The 17,805-nt window shown below is 38.7% G+C and overlaps 1 protein-coding gene across 5 annotated transcripts in view; it reads left to right on the top strand.

Annotated features, from left to right (window-relative positions):
* DACH2 (dachshund family transcription factor 2) overlaps window positions 1-17,805 on the top strand; it is a 245,733-nt gene that overhangs the window by 103,139 nt on the left and 124,789 nt on the right. The window lies entirely within an intron of this gene.

The raw sequence follows: 17,805 nt of genomic DNA, 5'->3' as shown, positions 1-17,805 counted from the left end.
TTCCATCAGCTCCCATCTGGGAAAGCCTTTGGGATGGTGTGAGGGTGTCAGAGCTGACTCTGTCTCTCCAGGGAGAAGCAGTGAGAGGAGGGGGCAGGAGCTTCATTTCCTCCCATGTTCTGGGTCCATTCTTTACTTCTTTATGTATTTGATACCATAAAACTGGCCCAGGGAAAGTAGCAGGGATGAGAAATTTCCCAGTGTGGGAGAACCGACTTGAGGCTGTAGGATAGATTTGGTGGATGTGAGGCCAAAAGCAGAGACTTTGGGGGATATTCTAGAGGCAGACCATTGGCAAATACTGAAAAGTTGGGGTAGATATTGATTAAAAACATTAATGTGGAAGGAAATGATTTTGAACCTTGTATTTCACAGGTTTTTGGTTGCAAACAATTTCATTTTTATCTATCTTCATTTAAATGTTTTCTCCTAATGTAATACAGTTGCAGAATTGGTCACTCTGGTGAATACAGCACACAAATTAGGCTGCCTTTTTCAGTTTCTTTGGGTTCAATTCCTTAACCACAGCCCTGGCGAGCTGTTCCTGCTGCATTCCCGCGGCCGTGCCGGCGGTTGGGAGGGTGGTTGGTTATCAGGATTGGAGCTCCCCGCTCAAAGAATCGGCTGTTGCATAAACCCCAGTAGCACATGAAAGAACAAACTCACAGTTGCTGTAATGGCAGTATTTTTTGATGCCAAAATGTAAATAAAATCTCGAGATACGGTAGTTTTTTATTGTTGAGACTAAGAATTTATTGAAGTAGGGTTTGTAGGGTGGATACATCAGGGGGAGATTCTGAGGATCAGCAAGGAAACACTTCTGAGTCAAAGAGGAGCAAAAACAAATGCAGAGGAAAACCCATCACCTGAACAGAGGACCAGAAGTGCACTAGGACTTCGAGAAATATTCCCATTTAGCAGGGCAACATCTAAGTCTAAGCCCTTTTTAATATATTTTTACTGGATTTTTTAAGGCAGAATTTTCTGTAGGTGACCACTTTTTTGCTCCCTTGTGGCCCTTTTATATTTCACAATATCTCCCTGACATGGGCAGATCTGTGGGAATATGTGAAGGTAGAGATTTTTCTGTACATCTTTAAATCTTCCTGATTTGGGCACTGATGGAAAATGTTTGCTAAATATGTTATTACTGCCTTTTTAAATTATGTTGACCCATTCCTATTAAATCAATGTTTCCTGTCATTATGGCTGCATTTAAAACTGCAGCCTTTAAAACTTTAAAATTCCAGTAAAAATGGGTGTGTAGATAAAAGCATGGCAGTGGATGCCATTTATTTCTGAGCATTTTTTATTTTATGTTGCTCGTGATCAAGAGCTGTTTTAAATCAAGAGATTGAAAAAGTTGAGATAAAAATAACTCTAAATCACATAAAGGCTGCTGATGGAAAATTTAAATATATAAATATAGAATTGTTAAATATCAAGGTAAAATTCAAATGTAGAAAACAGAACAGAGCAGTGCATTTTCTTCTGAACAACTTCATGTTGATTCTCTTGTTTTTAATTTTGCCCATTTTAAGTTTGGAAGTAGTTGGGGTGAGGGAAACCTGCTTTGGGAAATCTTCAGTTGAATCCTGACAATTAATACAAATTTTAGACTATAGAGTGAAAACGTAAATGCTGATAATAGATGGCAGAGGTTTTCTGGAGTTTAATGTGCACAGAAGTCATTAGACTGTGCATTTTTTTGGCTGGAAAGTTGGGATTGATGCCCAGGGATTCACAAGGATAGCAGGAATTGTCCATAACACGAGGGAAATGCTCTTTGAAGTGTGTGACTGCACCCACTCTGTTTTGAACTGACTTGGATATACATGGTTATTAAGAAATTTAAATTTGAGTAATTTCAAATCATTTTTACACTGTGCAGAATCATTGTTATTGCTGTTAGAAAGTTAAAAATGAGCAGGCTCCAGCATTGCAATATGTAAAGGGAAATCCATTTTACTTCATTAGGAAAGCATGTTTTAAGAAATGAAAATTGGGGGAAAAAAAATCTAAAGCTTCATTATTTTATTTTTGTTTTTCCCAGGAAATGTCTACATCCAATAATGATAATAAAAATCATGAGTAAATAAACAGTGAGAACATGCTTAGCAGGCACCAAACTTTGAGATTTCAAGGAAAAAAAAAATCAGGCTTACAAGGAATTACTGCAAAAGTGATCTTGTACATTTTCCTTTGAGACTTCAGCACTGCAGCATAAGCAGAATTTCAACCCAGACAGATTTTATGTGGTTTGAAAAGAAATATCTTCCGTTGTATTTGAAAAAGAATCAAGTTATGTACTTTGCACTTCTTCTAATGTCAATTAGTCATGGTAGAATAATGCTTTGGAATAACTGGGCTCTTTCAAGTATCACTGGAAAATAACCTTTCCAGTTAGCTGAGGAGTTTGTTCTGTCGTTAATATTTGCTTAAGGAAAAGCTGTGCAATTAAAGCTGGGAAGCAGCAGTGAGCAGAGCTGGAGGAGAAAACTGAAAGTGCTTCAGCATCGCTGTTCTCAGAAGGGAACCCAGGTGTCACACCAAATGATGTTCCTGTGCCTGAAATCCCTCTCTGGGTGTTGGGAAATGATCCCAAATAATAAAAGTGTGGAGTGGGGAGATCCTGCAGGGGCTGGTGGGTTTCAAAGCTGTGTAATCAGGGCAGTGAAATCTTGACTGGTTGTTTTGCTCTGCCCCGCAGGTAATCCACAGGGACTGAGGAATTCTGTGCCTTTTCACCATTTCACCTTTAAAAGATCTCTACTTATGATCTTCCCATTTCCATGAAAAAGTTGGGCTGGTTTTGCTGTATATGCAGAGACTTCCATGTGTTTTATGTTGAGCATTCCCTTCACATCTGCAATTTGCCACTCAGAGTACAGTGATGTGGATCTTAATATTCCATTTGAAATCAGCCCATTCTTACAACTTAATCATTCTGACTGCAGAGCTTTCAATTCCTTCTAGCTTGGGAATATCTTCCTTGTAATTAGGTGCTTTAGGAGTCCATGTGCAGTTCCAGGGACAGGAGCAGATGAGTTTGGGCAATTTCTGCCTTTCCTGACATGACGTTTCCAGGCTGCAGCCCAGCAAAATGTTGGATATTTTCCTTGTTTTATCACATCTGCCTAATTTGCAGTCTTTTATAACACCTAAATGTCTCTCAGCATATTAACATTGCAGATGTTGCCTCTCTTTTGGAGGGCTAAATTTTGGTTGTTTTTCACACTTCATTAATTTTGCTTTTTGAAAAAATTGAATTAATTTTTAAGCTGCTTTTATTCACTCAGATCTCACTGAAGGGTTTTGTAATCTTTCCCCTCTCCTGTCGACGCAGTCTCTTCTTTGAGCTGTTTTAAACTTCCCTGCTTTCTTTTCTGAGTGTTTATAAGATACTAGAGTTAGAGGCAAATCACTTCATTGCTGATTTTTCAAGGTAGCTCCTCTCCATACCATAATTTGCTGCTTCAGTCCATGAGTGCTCACATTCATACTCATCTTTTATTAGACTGAGGCACTCTGTTAGTTGATTTTTCCCATTAAATGTACTGCATCTTTTTTTTTCCCCCATATATCAATTAAATCTGCAACTCCCTTTCTAAAAAGATTTTATTCTGCCTAATGGCAACACCACCCTGTGTTGCCATCAGCCTGAGATCATTCTTTTTATGGTTGTTTAAGTATTTATCAGAAGCAGAAGTTACTTCTCCAGGTCAGTAATTACTGGACTTACCTAGACTGGAAATTAACACAGAACAGATTTTCATGCTTCTTTATCTGTGCTCCTTGAAAGTGGTTTTTTTTTTTTTTTTTCAATAAAAGCTATTTTTAAAATTAAGGGAAAACAAGTCATTGACCTGGAAACTGATTACATTGCTTGAACTCAAGTTTTGATTTTTGTTTGTTTTTAACAAAAAAGGAAGATTATTAGTTAAAAATGCTGCTTAGAAACAATTACTTAAGCAGCTGGAAATTTTGCACTGAGGTGATGGGACTGTTTTAATGTATTGTTGATACAGAACTGGAGCTGCCCCCTCATTTCAGTGCAGTGCAATGAGAAGTTTTCTGGTTGTAGCTATTTAAGTGTCTCTACTTTGGGCTTTAAAGACAAATCCCAGTGATGCTGAGCAATAAATTCTGTGGGATTATTGTGCAAGGAAATGATAACAACCTCCCTGCAGAATGTGGGGGGCCCAGAGGTTGCTCCAGACTCTGCCCTACAGAAATTCCCTGTATTCCAACATACTCAATGTGGCACGTGTGGTACAATTAAAGGATTTGTTGCCTTTTATTTGTTCATCTTTATCTGTCTTTATCCATCTCTTGAAACAGTGCAACTCTGATTTTATGTTCCATATGACTGATAATGCCAAAATATTTGCTTCTTCTAAAACCTCTCAGGAAATTTCTCTTCTGAATTTAAAGAAAAAAAACCCAAACAACCCAGCACTGTGAAGCTCTTAAATTTCAAGGAAAGAAATGTATATCTAAAATTGTTAACAGTGGGACACATTGAATTATCTGAACAAGAGCAGGCCAGATGTCCATCACTGTAGAATTAAGTTAAACAGTTGAATTTATTGTCAAATCAGTCAGTTTACTGTGTGATGTATTTGATAATTCTCCTAAGTTAATTAGTTCCAAGCAGATATTTTATGGCACTATGGTCTGGCTGTAAAATAATGCAGCTGGCTTGTTTTCAGATGGGAGAGCCTTCTTCTGTCATTTCTCTACAGCTTTAAAAAATATCTGAGTGTTATCTTCAATAAGGCTAAGCTGGAATTTCTGTCACCCATTTAGTCCAAGGTGATTATTCCAACTTGAGAATGTCAACAATTACCCAGTACTCATGTTTAATTAGTAAAAGGGAAACACCTGTACTTTTAGAGGAAAAGACTTCAGGATTAGACTGTACAAATTGAAGTTGTAACAAAAGACAAAAATGAGCATATTATTCATCCTTGGGGAAAATCAGTCACTGGATGGGCTGCGTTAATGGAAAAAATGCAACAAATAATTCTTTTTGCCTCTGGTCCCTGTGCTTTTGTACTGATGCATATCAGTAACGATGTTTACAACTGCTTGGTCTGTCCAGCAGCAAAACAAAAGAATTAAGAGCACTTCTGGTGATTGGACAGACCCGTAGCACTGTGGCTTTAATGTCTCAAATTTTACACTTGACATATCATTGCTAACTGAAAAATGTGACTTTTTGTTTATTTGCTTTAGATCGCTTTCTTTAAACCACCATCTGGTTGAGGCATTAAAACAGGCAATATTGCTCCAAGAGTTTTCTTGAGACCTTTCTTTGGCTGTTAATTGCACATTCATAATTATGTTCTTACCAAAAGATAAAAGAGTTTTGAAGGATTATTCTTGGCAACAGACCTAAGGTGAAAACCTGCTGGTTTAATGTGTAAATTATAATGTGTGCAGTTGTGAAGAGTGGTTTTGTGAAATGCTCGAGTAAGCTCAAGAATCTAAGAGAGCTGTCAGAGAGTTTGCACTCGTAAGGGGCTGATGTTCATTGCAAAACAACTCATGATATGCTGTGCCTGAAGGCTAAAGGAGAGTTTAACCTAAACACAATCACCAACTTTCTGGAAGACAGATAAAGGAAACAATTGTTCCTCCAGCAAACTTAGAGAAATGAAAAAAACAGCCTCACTTTGATGCCTGTTTAAAATCATTAATTTTCCTGTAAGTTAATGTAAATTGAGGATTAAACAGAAACTGTTACCATCTGACCCTTATAAACTAAACTTCTGTGTGGCTCATCTATTTGAAGTCAAATCTATCCATACATCTAAACAGGAAACTAAATGAAAACATTTTTTCTTTTCATTTCCTATATCCTGCAAACTTTTTCAAAGCCTATTTCCTTTTAAAAGTTAGGCTGCATGCTTATAAAGCCCTTCTTTTTTTTATTCCTCCTGTGACCATAAATTTAACCAGCAGTTACTAAGCAGAGGATTAGGAGGGGGTGATCTCTGTGTACAGTGAAGTTTATCCATCTGAAAATGTTTCTAAAGTACCATCTTTGGAGGTGGTTTTGGACTGTGTGAGGGATCCAAGCTCTGGAATAGGGTACAAATACTGTAATTATGGTCAGTTTGATTTCATGACTAAGTGGCAAATGCTGGGGATTCAGAATTATGACATCTCCCTACAGCTCAGAGTGATTTCCACCTTGTAAGATCTCTGTTTCCTTTTCTATAGTGACATTGATCGCTAGAAAATACTTCACACTCTAGGGATGAAATTACTATGTATTAGATTGTTATTATTATTATTATTATTATTATTATTGCTGTTCTTTCTTTACTGTGAGGATAAATGACACAGCTCTGGTGCTCAGCACTGAGGTCTGAAGCTTGTTGATGTTTAAAAAGGTGGTAAATATCAAACAGGGATGGCTGTCATCCCTCACGTTTCAGGGATCCAGAGCACACGGTGACATGAAGCTCTTCCTCCAGTGAATGGGTTTGAGTTTTTATGTATCTATGCTTGGCAAAAAACTCATCTTACTGACTTGTTTCGTTATCAGGTGTTGCCATGTCGAAACAGCATCATTTTCTCCCTGCTCAGCTGAGCCTCACCCAGCACAGGGGGTTTGAAGTCAGGTCCTTCAGTCAGGTAATGGGACTGGAAAGGGCAGACGCTGATGGGGAAGGATCCACAGCCCTGACCCTTCCTCTTGGTCATGGCCCTGTCCTGCCTCCTGGCCCTGGGAGCAGGGCTGGGTGCCAGTATGAGTTGTTTTTTCCTAGATAACAGATAGGCAGCAGCTTCTGGTGTTGCACTCTCGGATATTGAGTTTCCAGAGCTGGTGCTTGTTTCCTGCAATCCTGAATTACCTGCAGAGCTGACACCGAGTGCTGGATGCAAACAGATGAGGGGTGTGCAGAGTTCCCAGATGTGCAGAGTTCCCAGATGTGCAGTTCCCAGGTGTGCAGAGTTCCCAGATGTGCAGTTCCCAGGTGTGCAGAGTTCCCAGATGTGCAGTTCCCAGGTGTGCAGAGTTCCCAGATGTGCAGTTCCCAGATGTGCAGTTCCCAGGTGTGCAGTTCCCAGATGTGCAGTTGCCAGGTGTGCAGAGTTCCCAGATGTGCAGTTCCCAGATGTGCAGTTCCCAGGTGTGCAGTTCCCAGATGTGCAGTTCCCAGGTGTGCAGAGTTCCCAGATGTGCAGTTCCCAGATGTGCAGTTCCCAGGTGTGCAGTTCCCAGATGTGCAGTTGCCAGGTGTGTGGGAGGGTGCAGGCCATTGCTTTCCACCTTTCGGGTGTTTATTATTGTTTTTCTCCCCTCCCCACGTGGCTGTAGCATAAAAAGAAAGTTCTGAGTGGTTTTGATCTGTCACAGAATCAGTTTGAGATGATCCTTGGCCCCTCCCAGAGGTGCACCTGGATCTTCAGCTGTCCTGGTACTTGTCCTTCTGCTAATTTGGCCATGAAACCAGAGCTCCCACATCTGTACCTGATTTAAATGCATCAAAGAATCCTGGATCTGCTGCTTGGATACATCTTCCTTCACGAAAACGTCCCTCCCTAAACAGAATAATGTATTCAATATGGAAGGTGTTTTACAATTTTTCCTTCAAAACCTGGATCAAGAACGTGAAGCCCATTGCTTTTGGAAATAATTCCCATGCCTGAGCAGTAGTAGGCAGGGTTTTTCATTAAAGACTTGGTGGTGAGGAAGATGATGTAGAACAGTGAATTCCTGTGATTCTGCAATTCTGTTACAGCACATGGAGAAAGAAAATACAGAGGGGATTCTGGCACCCTAATAATTGGCACTTGATAATATGCTTTTAGCAAGAAATATGAAAAATAGAATAGAATAGAACAGAATAGAATAGAATAGACTAGAATAGAATAGAATAGAATAGAAATAATATATATATAATATATAGTTTATTTGCTTCCTTACTTATTTTTTCCATAGAATCTGGAATTTGCCCTTGAACAAAGAGCATCCAAGCAAGATGCTGCACATGCCACATGTGTCACCTTCTGCAAAAACTCTGCTTCCCCTTGGTTTTGCAGTTGATTAAATAGCAGTTGTATTCCTTGTATAAAATCTGAGTATCTTTGACTGGTCTGGTGGGAGGGGACAACAAACTTGTTCATGTTAGAGCACGAGCCCACTTGCATTGAGAGAAAAAAAAGGATTCTTTTAGCAACTTTCAGGGTAGCAAGATAGGATTTAAATGATTTTGGCTCTGGACCAGATAATCCTCTTTTGTTGATGTTAAACCACTGGCCACAGCAGTGATTACAACATAAGAGTACAAAAGAGGCTTTATTTACACTGCACTTTTTCTTTCATGTTTCTAATCATAAAAATAAATACGTCTTATTAGAAAAGAAAAATTTTACTTATTTACTTGTTTGCATGCTGGGAGGCATTAAGTATTTCCTTTTCTTGGGGGAGGGAAGTGTGTCACTTGTATTTAACTCAGCTAAAAATAAAGGAAGATAAAACTAATTTAATTTTAGAACGTAATTTTTTTATTTGTTGAACAACTGTTTTAAAATGGATAGCCTGCTGTGAAAGAAACAAAGCACTTCAACAAAGCAGGAAATCAATAACCACAAGAAAGCCTAAAGAAAATGAATGCATACAGGGAGCAAGTGACAGAAATTATTTTCTGGTGTAAGAATGGTAATAATAGAATGCATATGGAGGGGATGAATAGCATGATAGAAATATACATAGAAAAAGCATGTTCTCTATTTCTAGTGTGAAATAATGACCTCTGTGTTCCAGTATTTAAACTTGGAAGGGTCTAGATGGTGGTTTTCTTCCTGATTTCCCCACCCCCCAGTCCTAGGTAAATATTTATGCTTGCAAAATTTAGTAGGCTGGCCACCATGGAAACGTATGTCTTTCATTTATCTCCAGGAAATCTGGTTACAAACACTCTTTTACTTGAATTCTTTCAGTCTTTTTCAGCAGCTTTTAAAACAACTTCTTGAGTGAGGAGCAGGAGTTGTGTGTGACATGTGAATGGGATTCTGGGGCAGCCCTGTGTTTGCCCAGAGGTGGATGGTGCTAGGAGGTTACACCATGGAATTTTTGGGAATTTTTGGGAGAGTCAAGCCCTTGGGTCTGGAAGGGAAGTCTTTAAAAGACATCAGCAGCAGGTATGACTTGTCTGCTCAGCTGTTGTATCTACTCCAGGACATACTTGAGTTCAGGAAATCCCTGAACTTGGGAATAACTCGTGCTGCTTTTCAATAGTCTGAGCTGCTTTTTCTGTAGTTGGCTTCTCACACTTTTTCCTAATTGTGTATGAGAGAGAATAATGTGTATAATACATAAATGTGTATGAGAGAGGTAAAATGACCTCGTGTTCCTCACTGGGAAATGATCTGTGACTGAGGTGAGAGGGGTTCCTTGGCGTAGCTGTCGATGGAAAAGCAGATAAGCTTTTGATCTGAAAACACAGAAAAACAAGTAATATTTGAGGTTTACTATGAGCTGAGAATAATTATTCCCTATTTGTTATCCCACCTTGGGGAGGAAAGGGTAAAGCTGACTGGTGAAGCAGAGGGAATATTACCAGGAAGGCAAAGAGTGATGCAGGAATCTCTTGAGGGAGGGAGTGAAACCCAGTGCTCACGTACAGCGGGGAGAGGAATGAGATACCAGAAACTGGGGTCTCTATGGTCCCATGGGTTTGGTACCCAGCTGAGATCACAGAATTACAGATTCTTGCACCTCTCAGCCCTGAGGCTGGCCACATTCAGAACCAGAATTCAGTGGGGTTCACTTTCACAGTCACTTCAATTATCTGCTGCAATGGAGTTCCCATCAGGTAGAGTTTCTCTGTGTGTGTGCACAAAATAAAGAAAATTTCTACATTCCTGTAGGTTAAATCTCACTTAACTGATAATACTTCTGTGGTTTTATATATTCATATTAGCATCTTTTCAACACAAGACAATTTTATAGACAAAATTTAATGTTAATTTTGCCATAAACTGTCTTCTGCCCTTTTATTTTCTCATGGTTCTAAAGGTTTGTGCTTTGTTGTTTGAAAAATTATTTTCCTACTGTACATTTGCAGTAGAAATAATAATCTTGTCTGTCTCTGGAGGTAACAAATGAAACAACTGTTACAAAATCTGGAAAGGTAAAGGTGAAGCAGTGAAGCATCCCTGTTTCTGCCTGTCTAATTTCATACTGGTCCAGGACCACCAGCAAACTGAGGGGTATTTTCCGTGTAGTGGAATTCAGCGCCCAGATGTTTACTCCTGGACAGAATCACCTAATCACAGAGGCTCCTTTGGGAGGGAACAATTCCTCCTTTCAGCATGGACATAGGTACAGAGGACTGCTTCTATGTTCTTTCATTTATTATTCTTTGAAAGATGAATTTCTGTTTTCTGCCTTTGAAGGGTCTTTGCCAAGATTGTGAAAACACCAAAACTTGTAATGCAGAGATGAAAAGGAGTTAAGGCAAGAGCAGTTTCCCATTGCATCAGCCTGCAAATTGCTCTGACAGCACTGTACCACCACAGCACAATGCACCCCTGTTAGGGAATTAATATCAGCTCCCCTGGGTTACGTGATACTCAGGGCTGTAAATACGTCAGGTCTTGCTCCTGGATTTCTGTCCATAGATAATAGGCTTAAACAGTCACAGTTTTTACAACTTCCATTGAATGGAGGCTTACTGAGATACAGCTTGGTGGAAACCAGCATTATTTCAAAAACCTTTTATTGTAAAACATTCCTCTAAATTGGCATTGAATTGAAATGCAGGTCAAAAATAAAGCTTGGAAGGGTCTGATACAGTTCAGACATGGGTGTTTGTAATAGATGGTGATTCCCTGCTTGGAAAGTTTCCGTGCAAATATTTGTGGGTGTATTGTAAAAATAAAGTCATTCTTGAAAAAAAATTGGCCTGAATTAAATGTTGTGAAAGGAGATTTATAGCTCCTCAGTGTCCTGGCATATCTTTGCACAGGGTTGGAGTGTGTGCTGTGGTTCTGTCTGTGCCTTGGCCAGCATCAGCTGTTGGGATGGAGCTGTGTTGTTCCCGTGCTGATCCCAGTGCCTGCCTTGTCATCTCCTCACATCACTGCTGAGCTTTCACACACAGGTGGAGAAATCCTAAAAAACCTCTTCAGTGGTTGGTTCTACCTTCTGAATAGTCAGATCCTTCAAGAGATTAAAAAAAAAAAAAAGTCAGAATTGAAATTGCATCATAATATTGGCTATAATCTGCAGTGGTTCCCAGCTCTGACTGGATCCAGAATCCAAGCAGAACCATCCAAGCAGCTGAGCTGAGGTTTGCAAGGCTCAGAATAAACCTGGCCATGTCTCTGGCACTTGCACATTTGGTTTAGCTGGACATTGTGGGGGAGCATTGTTTTGACAGCAGATCTGTAATTTTAATTTGTGGACTGGGTGTGCCTTTAGTGGCATGATTCCAGCCTGGACAGGCCCCCTCCTGCAAGGTCTGGTCTAGGCAGGGTGGGAACAATGGGAATGAAGACATCCATAGCTAAATGCACTGTATTTTATCTGTGTCAGTGCACCTCCACTGCACACAGTTACTGACTTCATGCAGTTGCATTAAATTTCTGTCAGTATCCTTGCATCTGCTGGAGTCTTCCAATTTCTTCATTGCCACACCCTTAAATTGAGCTGGGGCAGCGTGGAACATGGATCAGCCTCCAGCTCATCTGCAGCCATGAGTCCCCCCAGTTTGGAAACTTGGTGAGTTACCCCCTTTCTCCTGTGGTCTTATTTAACAGGAAAAACAGTAAAACCAGGAATGCTGAGGTACTGTTATATCTGCAGGCACACTCATAAGTAATTAAAGAGTTATTTAAAGTTTTAAATCTCAACAATCCAAAAAGCCTTTTTTGGTTTTAGACTTACTTTGTAATGCCTGATTTCAGAAATAAGCAATTAAAGTTGGTTAAGTAAGAGCCACTATAGTGACAGTCGAATACAAGGAATTCAGGTAATTTTTCTGACTGTAGACCCCAAGTCAGGTTTTAAATACGTACTGGATTTTCACTAATTGAGAGTTTTTTAGGATGAACACAGTGGTAATGTGCTTACATTCCATTCTTAAAGTTATAAAGTTGTAATATTCCTCTGGAGTCCCAGCTCTGAGCAATTCAGTGCTTTTTATCTTAACAGTAACACCGATCACAACAACTGTGAAAGTTCAGCTTTGTGATGCTTTAGAACAAACTCCCGCTGACGTTTTTCTCTGAGGACATTCCTGGCTGCAGTTCCCTGGAGGATTTGGTGTGGAGATGATGTTTTGGAGTGTCAGAGCCTTTCTGCAGGTGTGTCCCCTGGCAGGTGAGCTGTGCTGGCCGCTGCCCCGAGCGTTGCCACAAGCACCAGCTTCTCCTCGTGGGCTCCAACAGCTTCATCTATGATTAATGTTAATTGGCCATTTTGCATGGATGACTTTTTTTCCCCGCTGCTGAGCTGGCTCCTGTTGCCTTTGATGTGGTGGTGATCCGATGTCCTGCCATGGCCAGAGTGATCGCTTTGCCAGCGCACACAGACTCAGGTTGCTGCGGGGTCAGGGTTTGCTTCTCTCCTTAAACACTGAAAGGTCAAGCAGAGTTTAACTACCCCTGGCATCTTTGAAAAGTTGTAATAAATGCCAAAGCCAGGAGATTATTTTAAGTCCTTGCTGCAGCTAAAAATCTGAAGGTAACGGGGAAGAATTTTAACTCATCAGGATGTTACATTTATTGGTAAATACTTCAAAAAGTACCTTTCACAATCACTAGGGGGTATTTCTTGATCTTTGAAGAGATGAAAAATTTTAGTTTCTGGTTCCTTTGCCAGTTTGAAGAAAGTAACTAAGATTGAGGGTATGTGTGTGTGTTTTATTTAGCTTTTTAAAGTGTTATTTTTATTGTGTTTTTCTTTTTTATTTACGTCTGAGCACTTGCACCACTTACTGCCACTATTAGCAGGGCAATTTACACAGAGTGTCATACAGAACTTCAGTATTTCTCCTTCAAGCCTAATAAAATATGTTGCTATTGAAGAAATCTGTGATACATATGAGAGCTTCCTAAATCACAGGTCTAGCATATTTTTGTACCAAATAGCTCCAGCCTCATGAAATCAATAATTAATTTATTAACTGGATCTCTTTTGGAAAAAAAAAAAAACCAACAAAATCAGCAGTCCTGGCGAGGCTGCCTCCTGCCAATTCATAAATACTTGATGACAAAAATGAAAAAGTGTAGAAGTAAAATTCAAATCTTAACGATCAAAGTATTGGGTACCTCATCTATCACAGCTTGGAATAAACATATCACAGAAAGTGTCATATCTCATTGACACTGCAAAACATAATGCTTTCCCTTGTTATCTAGCGAGCTGCCAAGGCTACAGAGTTTATAGGCTGCTAAGATAATGTGCTGCTGGTAATCCACTTCACTTGCAGAAATATGAAGTACTGTTGAAATATATTTCTACTTGGTTTATTCTTTGCTCTCCAGAGGGTAGGATGCTATTTCAGTTCCTCTAAAGAAGCTCAGAGAATGAAAAGCAAAACATCAGGATAAATTATGCTAAATGGTGGACTAGACCCCAGAGGAAATCATGCTTCTGTGCTACAGTATTCCTCCATTTATCTTAAAAATGTTACATCTAATGTTAATTTTGTAAAATGAAAGCATTCAGAGGTTCATCTGATCCTTTAAATAATAGTTTTAGTGCTGTAGTGTTATTCATCAAGCTCCTGCCATCATAACTAACTTTCCTACTTTTGGCAGACCATTCATACAGAAAATATTTTGGGCTACTAACACATAACATTTTTATTTCACAAAACACAAATAACCTAGCAATTACACTCCAAAACTTAACAAATAATTGCCAGCAAGCAATTACCATTCAATTAAAGAGTAATTACATGGTTATTTGTGCCCTGTAAAATAAAGCATTACTGAAATCAGTAGCGCAATCAATATTTTAGCAGAAACAGGATGCTGCAGTGATGGACCTTTCAACCTGTGCTGATTAAATTGTCATCCAAATAACAGTTTCCTAGTTAAATCACCACATGTTTATTTGTCTTGATTAATATGCAAATTCTCTTCTGATTCTAGTAAATCTCCTATATTTAAAAGCACTAAAGTAGAGCACTATCGTACATCAGCAGTGATGTGCTGCACGTTTCCACTGATTAATTACATTTTACAAAGCATTGATGAATTTGAGGATTTTATGAAAAATGCTTGTCTAGAATGAGCATAAAATAGAGTTACAAAAGATGGAGCTGATCAGTAACTGTAAGAAAATCACAAAAGTAAAAACTTATTTCATATATTGATTCAAATTAGAAATCCTTGTGATATCAAGGGAATATATAAAACTTTGAGAGAAAAAAATAATAAAATTAGCTCTCAACAGGAGTGGAAAATAAAGAAGAAAAGAGACATTAATGAACAATTTCTCAGCATTTTATTGTATAAATTTCAGCTGTCAAACTTACTGCTCATAATGTAATTTATTTTCTGACAAATTTAATTTGAACCAAAATTTAAAAAACGAGCAACATTCAGATTAGTTCATTTTTCTCTTTCAAGAGTTACTGATTTTGTGGAGGCAGGGTGGAGAGGATGACAAGAATGACTTTATCACCATGGTGCAAATGCAGGTAAAATCCAAAAACCTCCAGTCATCCTCACCTTCAAGTAGTTGGTGACCCGAGGAGTTTTTGGGTTTGAGAAATGCCAATAGAATGCTAATCAGTACAGACTTTAATTAGTAAAAATATAAGATTCCTGAAGGTATACATGGGAAACAATATTGTACTTCTGTTTAGCCTCCATGGTCTTCACTTGGCACCACCATGATTTTTGTTTCTTTAAAAAGATTTTAAAAGATACCCATAAACCAGAAGTTTCTGACTGAATATCTAATTTCGACTTGAGTAGTTTTCCATTTACAAAGATCTATTGATGGCTAGTACAAAATTTGTGTGGAGATTTTAGACTCTCAAAGAAATGCATTTAAAATTGTTTGAAGGTGATTGTTCCTGTTTATGCCTCCTTTGTTACCAACGAGCAAAAGATTTTTCTACACTTCATCTTGAATATGTAACTTTCTTGTATAGGAGAAAGGAAAATGTGAAAAAGAAAATGCAGTAAAAGAGCAGGGTGACAAAAGATGAGCAATAATATTAAATAAAGTTAATATTTATATGCTAATGCTATTAGCATTTATATGCTAATACTTCCATAATCACAAATTATGTCTTACTCTCCCCAAATGATAATTCTGCATGCCTTGGGTTTACTGTTCAGTGCTTTTATTAGCAATTTTGGCTGAATTGTGGAGGTTGCATATGTTTTAAATAGTAAATGTGAAATTTGGTGGATTTCTAGACCATGTGGGATGATGAGAAGGGATATTGGGGGAGTGTTGAGACACAGGGCAGTGACATTCCATGGCTTTTGGTGGTGCCAGCAGCACCTTCACAACAGAAAATAAATCCCATAAAAACCTTAAATCTGTTGGTCCTTTGTGCATATCTTACAAAAAAACCCCAAGATTTTGAGCAGACATTTGTATCCTGTCTCTGTGAAATCCCTAGTTTCACATTTAAACAGGAATGCCAGAAGATCTGTTTCTGGCCCAAGCTGGAAGCGTTTGGACTCGAATACGGCACTTTCTGTGAGTTCTGTTGTCCTCCCAAGCTAAAGGTGCTGGTTCCTGGTGGGTGACACGACCCTGGGAATATCCAGGGAATCCAGCTGGAATGTTGAGGTGTCTGCTGCAGTGCTGGGGGCTCTGGGGTTCCTGGCCTTGCCTGGGAACCAAGCACAGGGCACTGAGAACTGCAGATCTCAGCATTGCAGACCCAAACAGGTCCTTGCAGGTGTGTCACAGCCAACTGTGAGCAGCATCCAGTATTTCATTTAAATGCTGAGATTAAATTAGAGACAAAGGGTTTAGGTTTTATTTGAACAGACTGAGCTGGGAACAATTCCATTCAAATTATCATGGCTACAGCTGCATAAGTCAGCCCCGAATCCAGGCCCTACGAATTCCTGATTTATAGGAATACTCACTAAAAGGGCTTTCAGTAGGGTAGAAGGACACTGCTTTTTCTTCAGTCCATCAGACCCCTTCCCCAAAAGAACCCCAATCCCAGAGACACCAAGTGCTGTGTTTTCCAAGTGGAACTTCTTTTGCCTATAAAGACATAAAAATATAATATAATATAATATAATATAATATAATATAATATAATATAATATAATATAATACAATAATATGTAACATAACATAAAACAACATAATATATCATATATATAACATATATAACATATATAACATATATAATATATAATATATAATATATAATATATAATATATAATATATAATATATAATATATAATATATAATATATAATATATATACAGCCAGCATGGCCCTGAAAGGGAATGGAGTAAATTGTTGATGTAACTTCCTTCACCTCTTGGGCTTTCCATGTGGGTCAGTGCTCAGGCCCAGGTGTCACATCTGCTTGTGGAAACACCTTCAGCTCTGCTCTGCTCAACCTTTGGGCCACAGGTCCTGCTCAGGGCCATCAATGGCAGCTTCTGCCAGGGCAAAATCTGCAGAACCAGGGCTGAAACTCCACAGCCCCCCCTGCTCATTCTCTGAAAACACAAATCACAACTAAAAAAGTCTCTTTGTAAAATTTTTTAAAGCCTTTTGTTGCACTTTGAAAATGTTTTTTCTTAGATTAATACCAACATAAGAAGTTTTCTGCAAAAGTCTTGTTAGTGTTTGAGCTCAGGAAGAAAACGTTTTGTTGTCTTGTTGATTGAGCTCTTCCACTGGAGAAAGCTGCTAATTTTGGCTGATTTGTAGGGTTTTTTTCAGAGATAGTAAGTGCCAGCTAAGCACTTACACATGCCTGTGGATTACAGGCTCCTGTAATTCAAAAGAACAACGATTCCTGTTTGTTCAAAACCCCCACGTATCAACCTAATGCTGTCTCTTAGACAATTCTGTTGTGCAGGGGATGATTTCAGCAGGTGATTTTAATAGAGAATGCATGTGTGCATCAGACTTCCCCTGGAAATCAAATGCTCTTATTTTAGGTTTGCTTTATTATAGCCCAGTGGTTCTTGTAGCAAGCTTTACTGCACAGCCATCATAGTATGATAAACAACTGAAAGCATCAAAAAGAAAAATGGAAAAATTACCAAATAAAATGAAATTCAAAATGGACAAACCTGAAGGTAAAAAGAGGGGGGAATGGTTTTATAGAGATAAAATAATAAACAAAAAAAATGATTTTTGTGCTACTTTGATGTACAGTAAAACAAAATAACACTAGCACAGTGTGAAAAATGAGCAGGTTAATGGTACCTCTGTGGAGTGCTGCTGGAAGTTGTCTTCATTTAAATGCAGAGTTTGTCGTGCATTGATGGAGGGCTTTGCCACTGTAACTTGATAGAGTGAAGTTTAACTTAAATTTCTTTGTGAACTAGAAGTCATTTTGGAAATGCTTTCTATTCAAACCTCATTCATTGTTGCAGCTTAGTTATTTTATACAGTGTTTCACTCTATGTTGTCAAAAGCTCTATTATTCAACAGAGTAAAATCTATTACGACCAAAGAGAAGCAGCAATACTTTTCCAAACATGAGGAGGTTGCGTTTTTATTAGATGGCTTGAGGAAGAGTCGATTCAGATGGTTTTTTGGCCTGTAAATCTGTGTTATGATGGCAGGGGAGGATGGGGACCTGTACACACTGAAGTAAAGGCTGAAG

This window comes from Pseudopodoces humilis, chromosome 15, assembly GCF_049639895.1.
Source record: "Pseudopodoces humilis isolate 2021_Gansu_Grassland_sample_001 chromosome 15, ASM4963989v1, whole genome shotgun sequence".
In the NCBI taxonomy this organism is placed as follows: Eukaryota; Metazoa; Chordata; class Aves; order Passeriformes; family Paridae; genus Pseudopodoces; species Pseudopodoces humilis.
The sequence above is the reverse complement of the archived record's forward strand: the minus strand, read 5'-3'. Positions and strand labels throughout refer to the sequence as shown.